The following is an 11,030-nucleotide window of genomic DNA, read 5'->3' as shown; positions in this document are numbered from 1 at the left end:
TCTTGATATATATGGACTTTCATATATATATATATAAATCTGTGTAAGTTTCCATTTAAATTAAATAAATTAACATATTTATTTCGGTTCTTGTTGCAATAGTCAATTTTAGTAGCAAAATAAGTTATACAATGTATTAAAAGAAGCAATTTAATTTTTAATTAATAGCTCAAAAATTTTAAAAACTTAAATCTCATCTTTAAACTGAGAATTATAAAATTTCACTATTATTTAAATGCGTGTAAGTTTCTATTTGAATTAAAATGAACTTAACATATTTATTCCAATTTCAGTAGCACTAATCAATTCTAGTTGCGAAATAAATAATACAATGTAAATAAATAATACAATGTATTAAAAGAAACTTAATTTTTGATTAATATCCTAAATATTTTAAAACTTCAAATCTCTTATAAGTGTATTATTTAAGTGTTTAATTTTTAAGTAAAAAGTATGTGAACTGAGAAAAATTTTAATATTTCACTGATATATTTCAATGCGTGTAAATTTCTACTTGACGAATAAGATTTTTTTTATATTTCCAATGAGCTGCACAAGTGCGCACACATGAGCAGACCGAGTGGGTTCTCCAGAGGTGGTATCCACTCTTTCAGGACCACCACAATGGGTGAGATACCATTGGCCATGTTAATTTGGACGTCCAGTTTCTGCCACACTAGATAGCAGCACCGGGACTCTATTTGTATGCTAAAATGCACTAGGAATTTAATTTTGCCGGAAATGCCAAGAGCCAATAAGGCACTCCAGGGATCTTTTACGTGCCGCATAATCATACGACATGGCCGCTGAGGATTTTCTGCATTTTAACGAATAAGAGAAAAGACCAATTATCGGCCAATATGTTAGATTTTACTGATAATGTTAGATTTTTATTGAAAATAGCAGTCCATTCTCAAATGGAATAATGAGAAACTCATAGGCAGTTTACAAATTCTAAATACATCAAACTCTAAATTATATGAATTAAATATAATAAATGTTTAAAAGCAAGTTACTTTGACTTTGCGCTGAAACAAATAACTAGCATAAGCTCATAGTACATTTATCAAAGCATCTCTAGAGAGCAACACAAATTACAAACAGGTTAATATACAGCAATTTTGTTAATAAATTATTGTTCTATTATTGTTCCATTTTTTATTTAGAAAATTAATTTCAGGTGTAACAAAAATTAAAAAGAATTTGCACTTTAACGTAACATCCCGTAAATTCACTGTGTATGTTCTTTAATAATCGCACAGAGAAAAGAATTCTGGTAAGATTTTCGTACAGTATGGTAATGACATTTCTGATAAAATAAAAACAACTTAATTCTGGTTAATAAAACCAAAATATATGGTATTTAAACCATTCATTTTATTATTTTTTCTGTTCATATAGTGACGGTTTAAAGGAAAATCTGGTTTTCAAAATCATAGTACTAATTACTAGAAAACAGGCCTGAAAGCAAGACGGAAAAGAGAAATCACTGGTAGTAGAACTACTTTAATAATAGTTAATTTTTGGGAGGAATAAATCTATTTGTATTAATAAGCAATTCGTGATGTTATTTAATTCTCGAGGAAGAAGCAATTTATTATATTAATTCTATCTGTTAAAAAAAATTGGTAGCTATGGATATTTTATTATTCTCAAAAAAAGGCTAAAAATAAAATTTATTTTTTACCAGTTTTTACTCTTTTCCGTCTTGATATATATGGACTTTCAGCCCTGCTAGATAAAAAAAAAATACAAAACTGAAAATTAAATTCAAACGAATAAATGATTTTATGCCATGCTCTAAGGTATCATGATAAAATTATCAAACGTTTACCACATTTACTAAATTTTATCGGATATTATAAAACCATACCTTCTTATTAATTTTACCAATAGTCATTACCAAAGCGCTTCTGTAAAAATTTTGAGCTTTTTGGAGTTTCCATAAAGCCAGAAACATGTAAACACTTACCATATTCTGGTATTTTGGGCCATATTTTTTTCTCAGTTTGGGATTGTTTTCTGTAGTAAACTCCACTGCACAGATAATGGACCTGGACCACGACCATGCACAACTTCATTTGTACTCTTAGGTGCGGTGACTGGTGCTCGTTAAATCTGTCNCAATTCAGAGGGCGCTGCGCGCGCCACGCACGCGCGATGGCTCTGAAACTTTATTAATTTGCATAATATCCTATAATTGACATTTGCTGCGAATTTCATTTGATTCTGATGATTCCTTCATGGTGTTGCATTTTCTACAAACAGCAGTTTATCATCTTTCTAAATTTTCCTCATCCGTCATAGCGTTTTTGTTTTTAAAGTCAACATTTTTCACAAAAACATTTTGTCATCAAAATATACAGTTGTAGTTTTGTACTAGAACTTTTTTAATATATTAATCCTACAGAAATGAACGATTACCATGATTTGAAAAACAATCATCTATATTTTGAAAAACATTAACCTAATGAAAATAGATTGTATGACTGAATAAGAAGAAATAAAGAAGAATAATAGGCTATTTTAAAATGTCAAATTTCAACTCCTTAGTTGCAGTTCTGAGGGCAGCAGATCTGCTCTCATGGTATTTTTTGGCTATAAGTTCTGCAGATAAATAATTACTACAGCTCTCGAAATAATTATCGAATGTAAATGTCATAATTCCGTGCTACCCCTATACATTTTTCTACTCCTCATTTTAATTTCAAGATCATAAGTCTATTATATTTTTGCACAGTTAAACAAAAGAAGGAAACAGTTTAAGAAGAAAAAAGCACGAAAACAGCTCCTATAATTACAACATTTGCAACATTCCAAGTTATTTAAAAAAACTCATGTTATTAAGTTCGTAAACAAATGTGGGTTTTCAGCTCGTTGAACTTCTACTCTATGATTGAATTTCTGCAGTCTGTTGATCGAGCCGCATGGTATTTTTATCAGTTTAACAGTTAATAGTTCGCAAACTAATTACCGAATGTTATTTATTTTTAAAATTCATTGTACTTTCTTTCTTTCTAGAATATCGTAATTTTAAGTTTACATATCTAATAGTTTTAAAAAAAACGCAAAGTTAAACTTTCAAAACAGCACTAGCTGTTCCAATTTTTTTTATGAAGAGAATGGTGAAATGTTCCGAATAATGTGCAAATAAACAGTATCTATGTTATCATATGAAGCGACAAATTCTACTTAAAGCAATTGCAGAAAAGCGAAACCTCGATTTAAAACTCGTGCAATAGAATGTCATCTTAAAATTTATATACTGAAGCTTCATCAGAGCTACAGATTAAAAATAATAAAAACAAAAGTTTTGAAAACTAATATTTTTCAAATGAAATGAAAAGATTTTTTTGCATACAAAACGAAAAGTGTATCACTCTCCAAAGATGGTATGGGTTATTTTTTGGTGGTAACTCATTTTAGTATTTTTGGTTTGGTGGTTTTGGTTTAAGTTTCTTAGAAAATGGACATGTGCCAGTGTCAAAAAATGCTCAACACATGGAAACAACTTGGGAAATACTGGAAATGTTTAAAAAGTTACAGCAAATTTTAGTTGCAATATTTTGGGAAAATTCTAACTTGTTTTGGCTTCAAAAACGTAGGTGTTGAAACCAAATAAAGATTAAAACCCAATTCTAGAAAGAGTTACCATTATTATTTTGAAATGTACAATGGTTTTAGCTTCACATGTACTCTAATAAATGGTGACAAAATTATCACGTAAAACTCAAGTCGCTAAAATAAAGCGAAGAAAACAATAGGTACATTATTATATCTGTTCTGTTTTAAACCACCTTTCAAAGCAAGGGCTTTAAAAAAGAATAACTAGAATCATAATGATTGTTTTCCTTAGTAAGCAAAAGATATAATAAACTAATTTCTCGTAATATTTATTGAATAAAACCAGTTTACACTGAAATAATGATTACTTTGCTTTCAGTTAAAATAGACTTGTTAAACTTCTCATATTTTTTTCTGCCTACTGATTTTCAAAGAAAAGAAAGATTCAAGAACAAAATGCCTTAAAAAATTCCTTCCTTTTTAAAACTTCTTTTTAATATAAGTAGAAAATAAAATATTAAAGCTTTTGTTCTTTTCAAGTGCCTATAGAAATACCATTTTACTTTTTAGACTTTCTTAACTTTAAAAGTTCTATTCATTTCAAAGGAAATTGACTTTTCTTAGTCTCAGGAGAATTGCGATTGTATTTGCCTAGATTTCCTTGTTCTGAAATAGATTCTGTTCAAAACAGATTATAACTAAAAATGCTTTACGTCCCCCCCCCTTTTACTCGCTCGAATGTTTATTCCACTATAAAATACTTACGCTTCCTTTTTAATTCTAATATGCTAGAACTTAATATTTCTAGGAAATTGGTTGTCATCTTCAGCCTCGGCGAGTTTGAAACACGCAATTTCATTTTTATTTTATTAATCTACAGCTTTGAGCAAAAGTTTTAGTAAAGAAAAAAAATTAAAAAGAAAAAAAGATGATTTAACCCTTAAAATTGTCTATGTCGTGTGACCGATGTAAAAGATGTTAAGTATCAGAAATAGGTAAAATTTTTGCAGATTTAGAACTTTGTTATAAACATTATTAAAAAGAAACTAAATTCGGTTTCTTCAATAAAGTACTAAAAGGCTTTAATTTAGACTAACCGTTCATGGGAAAATGAGTATTCTTGTTACTACAAGTTATTTAGACATAAAGTGTGTTCGCGATGATGAAGATACTCTTTCTGTGTATATATATGCAGTTTTCTTTAAAATGGATCAATGATTGTGTTCTAAATATCAATATAGGGTAAGAACGAACAAAGCAACCACTCTTAAATATGAAAAATCTTTTTTTTTTTTTTTTTCATCTCACAAAGTTATTAATAACTATACCAAAACTAAATAAAATCAATTGGACAAAAAGTTAAGCCTACTTATTCCATCGTCTATTTTTACGTTTAGACAAATATAGAAATCGCCAAGAATAAAAATGTGTATTAAATCAACTCTAACTAATATTATACACATTCTTCTATTAACTATTGATTTAAGCTATTATTATACAATTAAATAAATAAGGATTTGTAATAAAGATAATGATAAAAAATTACTTGGCGTTTTTTTTTCTTCACAACAGACTCTTCGAAAATTAAATTTTGTATTTGAAAATAAAAATTAAAAACTTCTATAGTTTCATTGTTTAAATATAAGAGCGATCGGCAAGGTTTGATCTCTCAAACAAGATGTAAATGCTGTGAATAACAAAAAAAGGTTTAGAAAAAGAAAAGATTCGGTTGCCAAAAAAAAGGGGGAGGAGGAGTTACTTGAGAAAAACAAGAGAAAACATAGCAGTAAAGGTGACAGTGCTGGCTGAACATGACAGATCAGAAAAGATTACATTTCCGATCGCAATGCTGGAGTGGAGTAAAACTGAGATCATTTACTAAAAAATTGTTGTTGTTATCGATGAAACAGGAATTAAGAGAACCAAGATGAGTTGATGTGTCAGTTAAAGAAACTATTTTAACGTTTCCGAAGTTAAATTGATGCTCAAGGCTCCAACAACGCATTGATTGAACTCTTGATAACGGACGTGATAGTCGTGCTTCTTAAAATTATATTTTTTAATTTAATCCGAATTTCCCAATATAACCTAGGTTGGATTAGTAAGGTATAGTCCCAAATATATAAATCAGTCTTCATTAACTTCCAAGTTTAAGTTCAGATAGTCAACTGTGCTCAAGTACAAAAAAATATGCTTTAAGACCAGTTTTGGCACTAGTGTTCTGTAAATTCATCTTTAATATACATCGGATGCTTTTCTTTTTTCTTGCTTGAACAGAATTTTTACTTTTTCGATGGCAAAAAAGTAAAATGTGCAGAAAATGCAGCTTTTCACTTTCCATATTTAAAAGGGCACCAACTAAAATCTGCTACGTAGAATCAATCGAACTTTTCACAAGCAAGCCTCGCTGTGTTAGCTGTCAAAATATATAATTGTAATGTGAGTTAAATACAAAGTTATCCGAAAAAAAGGCAATTAAGTAGTCTGTTGGAAAAGATGAAATTACTTGCCGAACAACCCAATAATTAACCAAATTATCGTCTACTTTATGTAAAATAGTTAATTATAGACCCATTAAACTGTAAAAATAGATACTAAATAATTCTCATTACCAACAAATTTTCACTTCTATTAAGAAATGTAACATATAAAAATATGCTAAAAAAAAGACAATAATATGAATTTTCATGACAACTATAAAACACAGTAACATTGATATAATAATATCAATGTTACAGTGTTTCACAGTTGCAGATCTCACTCTAAAAACAGAACTGTTTTAAATATTTCCAGGAAAGCAGTTTGTGCAACTCTAATTCTTATTCCGTTATTAGGTTTGCATTATGTTGTTACACTTTTTTTTATCAGTGAGAAGATTTCTAGGGATAGCAATTTATGAAACTGTCTCAGATATAGTCACATCATTCTAGGTTATTAATTATGTAAATCAAACTTTTTAATTCATGGAAGTGCCTAATGGAGGATGATAAAAATAATTTATAAAAAAGATTATGCGAGCTAAAATGCGTGCTCAAAAAATTTATAAGTAAGCAGTACTGCTTACGTATTAATTTTACAATTCGCGTGAATTGTTCATACATCGAGATTATTAGAGATTTATATTTGAATCAATTGCCAAGCGTTGATTATATCTGATTACTTTGTCAAAATTATTTCTCAGTTGTCAAAATTATTCATCGTTTTAAACATAAAAAACTTATTGCATAATCTTTATGTAAATATTATATATAATCTTACCATTACTCCGTTCTTTTTTATCCAAAAAATGATTTGCTTTTGATATCAAGTCTCACTAGGGCTAAATTGATGGACCCTTCCAACCAAATTAGTGTTGAATATGAACTTAAAGTGTTCCCTCTTCCAAAGAAAAAATAGTATTACATTATTAACGTCGCTCTAAAGCTACGCTAATATGGGCTATTTTAGTTGTAATCATTTTCTCTATCTTAGCAATTGATGCTAAAGGCAACACCAACCGATAATGAGTTATTGGCGATAGTATGTGACGCTTCAATAGCTAAATCAGCGTTGAAAATGAACTCAAAGTGTTCCCTCTTCCAAAGAAAACAAAAGAAACATACTTTATTTAAGCCACCCTAGAGTTGCACAATAAGTTTTTGGTGACGGTCTACTTGCCTGCACGATGAGCTTAATGGTGACGGTATTGGCAACAACCAGCAAGCAACGTCGAACACTTTGCAGTAAAACAGTTTAATGAGATTTAATACCGCACACCCTCAATCTCTTCACAGACTTTTCAAAGAGATCACCTACTCGCTCACTGACCGCTTCCAGTAATGTTTAACATCAGTGTTCTACCAGGAACCACGTCTTTTCTATCAAGTCAATGTTAGACAGAAGGGTTGTTATTGCATTGTGTTGAATGCGTGAGATTCAAATAATTTCTCCTTAGACCTGACTCTCCTAATAAAAGATGAACTCTGGAGAAAAATTGCTTTCCCCCTACTCAAAGGTCGAAAATTATTATTATTATTGTTTTTTTTAATAGTGCCTTTAAAACTTAATTAAATATCAAAAGCAATGTTACAAAAAGAATAAAGATGAAAAGTTTTAAAAGCATTTTTGTAGACTGAAAAGGTTGAAAAATTAATTGACTGCGATTCTTAAATAAAAAAAATCAGTTGACAAGCCCGTAATGTACACATTACATGTTAAAAACTGAATCTAGAAGTTTCTTGACTCACACTGGAGGAGCATAAGCGTATCTTTGGGGGGTTAGGGGTCATATGAGGAACCTTCTCCCTCAATAATTTTTCAAAATTTAAGAGCTATTTTGAAATGTACTTCTTATTTTTAAAAAAACCAACAAAAAAATTGTTTTTTTCATTTAATAAAAAATTTATAACTTTAGATTGTTCATCAATAAATAGTTTAAATAGATTGCTAGTTTGGATAGCGTTTCAACAAACGAAATAATTTTATGTTAAGCGCTGTTATGTAAGTGGTATTTTCAAATCATTCTAAGATTTTTGAAGAATTATATCGATTAATACTTAATGATTTCAGTATTAGTTTACAATAGTGGTCACTAGTTATTTAGTTTAATTTATGCTCGATATAATTTAATAAATTACAAGTATTTTCGATTAACATGCATAGTGTAATATTTCTTAAAAACAATTAAATTTTGTGTCGAAAGTTTTTAGTATCATCTTAACTTATTTTTGTCCTGTAGCGTTGAACAACTTCCAGCTTGTTTGGAACTATAAATTTATATTTTGATTTGTTCCAAGTATAAATTTCTAAGCATAATTTGATGGAATACTGATGTTAATTATTCTTTTAGCTTTTAACCAATGAGTTCCATTTATACCAAATATATCCTTTTTTCATTACTGACGAATTTTCGGTGTGTTTCAGTTAAATGTATTCTAAACTGTATTATTTGATTTTGAAAAACTAGCACTAGACTTGGAGGAAAATATTGCTCTAAATGCTTGAAAAAATTAAATTAAATTCCCCATTATTAAACATAGTGAAAATGCTATTCTTTTAGACTTTAAGGGAATCTCATATTAAAGAATTACACTGTTTAAAATTATAAAAAAGTGCAATGCGCAAAAAAGGACCACACTGAATAACTTTTGATATCAAAAGCTATTCATAGGATATCTAATCAATAGATCTGCACATTCTAGGACTCAATTTTTAAGGCTTGAGGGGATGACTTCAAATATGCTTATTAATAAAAGTAGACGATATTTTAAGTTACGAAATCAAACACAACATAATTTAGTCAAGAGATCAATGGAAAGTTATGACCTCTTAATGTTAATTTAACTTTTTGCGTATTTCGAAAAATCTGGAAAACGTTTCAAACGAATTAAAAAGTAATTTGCAAACAATTATAAAATTTGTTTATCCGAAGATGAGTCTGTGCAAAAAATGACCTCTAGTAAATATTTATTATTTTTTATCACGTTATTTAATAACAGTCAAAACAATTTTGAAGTGTCAGGTTAACAAAATTTCATGTAATTTTAAGAATGCAATTTAAGATTGCAAATTACAAAATTTGAGTGAAATCGGTTGATTTGTTCCTGAGAAATTTAATTCTAAATAAATTCATATTTTTTAAATTTGATATCTCGGAAATTATTTGACTGATTTCGCAGAAATTTTGTATTTTGCCATGTACACTGGTGTAAAATATTAAGAAAATCTGCAGACCTGGTCGATTATAACTTCTGGGACCAATTTTAGTGAAATTCGACGTGTACATACATTGATACAATACAAAACAAATAACCATGCGTGTGATTGTAATACACACGCATGATAGTGCGTAACACTCGTTGGAGTCGGGAGCCATGAAACAGCGGTTGCAGAATAAACAAAAAAAATAATTATAAAATGGTTTAATATCTGTATGGCCCCTCATACAGACATACAGGTCTTGCAGCGTGATTTCATGCTTAAAATAAGGCAGTTTATCATTTCCTGTTTCAACCGGTACCACTCGTTCAGCAACTCCGTTTTCATTCCCTGGATGATTCTCGGAGGGACGTAGCCAGTTGAAACTGCCCTACCCAGAGTGTCCCAGATATGCTCTATATTGTTGAGGTCTGGAGATCTGGCCGACCTATCCATTCGGCAAATATCATCACTCTCTAGAAATTCGTCGACCAGAAGAGCTCTATGTGGCGTTGCGTTATTGTCCATTAAAATGAACTCAGGGCCAACTGCACCCCTGAAAAAGCGAACATAGGGCTCCAAAACTTACTCCCTATACCTCACACCAGTCACAACGCCTCTTTCAGAAACATGAAGAGGTGTGCGGCCATCCAACATGATGCCTGCCCAGACCATTAAACCTGCTCCGGCATAATGATAGGCTTCGCTGACATTGGAGGGTCGGTAGCTGGTCCCTGGTTCTCCCCATATGAACGTACTGCGAAAATCGGTGATAACCGGGACTCATCCGTGAAGAGAACGGTAGCCCGTTGATCAATACTCTAATCTCTATGCTCTCTGCACCATAATGAACGGACTCTTCTGTTTGTAGAGGTGAGCGGGATGCAAACAGCAGGTCTTCTTGCAAACAACCCTCTTTCATGAAGTCGCTTAGAAACAGTCATCCTTGATACACGAGTTCATGTGACTGCATGCAAGTCACGAGAGAGATCACTCTCGATAGATCCGGTATCCTGGAACTGTTTCCATAAGTTACCCGCGACGCTGGGCGTTAAATTGAACTCTCTACAAATCTAGATCTGAAATTGGTCTGCTTCTAACCTTCCCACAATTCGCCACCTCATTCCACCATCTAAACGTTAGTGGTTACTCATTTTAATTTTTACAATTTGAATTTAACCCTTTACTGCAAAATGACACCAAGAAATTTGCCGAGGTGTGCCAGCGAACGAAATGCGTCTTAACTTACGCGCACTTATAAAGCAAGTTTCTCTACTGGCTCCGAATACACACACGTGTACCCTTCCTTATTTGATGCACAGGATTTGCATTTTTGTCTAGAAGCAGGGAATTTATATTCAGTTGAGTTCTTCTCATGAAATTCCATAGAATATGCAAATTCTCTTAATTTATTTCACCAGTGTGAAATTACATTCGTTAAAATTATGCAAAAAACTATCTCCTTTACCATTTAAAAATTTTTCGACTGTAAATAAATAAAGTTATAAAAATATTTGTGCTGAAAGTTATTTTAAGCATGGGATTAATTATGTTTAGACAAATGAATTTCATATTTAAGCGGGAAAAAATCTTCCACTCGTTTAGAGTTCTAGAAATGGGCAAAATACGCGTAAAGTAAAATTAATATTAAGGGATCCAAACTTTGGACCGTTCTCCTGACCAAAATATTGGAAACAACTATTCCCAGACAGCGGCGAACCCCTATATATTGGGGGTTTAGTGAATTGAATCCGCCAAAAATAAGGTTTGTTTATCCAGATAAAGTACAT

The 11,030-nt window shown here is 30.8% G+C and overlaps 1 protein-coding gene across 1 annotated transcript in view; it reads left to right on the top strand.

The window, feature by feature from the left end:
• Positions 1-11,030, top strand: part of LOC107440195 (N-acetylgalactosamine kinase) — a 35,664-nt gene that overhangs the window by 450 nt on the left and 24,184 nt on the right. The window lies entirely within an intron of this gene.

The sequence above is a fragment of the Parasteatoda tepidariorum genome, chromosome 2 (assembly GCF_043381705.1).
Source record: "Parasteatoda tepidariorum isolate YZ-2023 chromosome 2, CAS_Ptep_4.0, whole genome shotgun sequence".
NCBI classification, from domain to species: Eukaryota; Metazoa; Arthropoda; class Arachnida; order Araneae; family Theridiidae; genus Parasteatoda; species Parasteatoda tepidariorum.
Note: the sequence above shows the minus strand (reverse complement) of the source record. Positions and strands in the feature narration are given on the sequence as shown.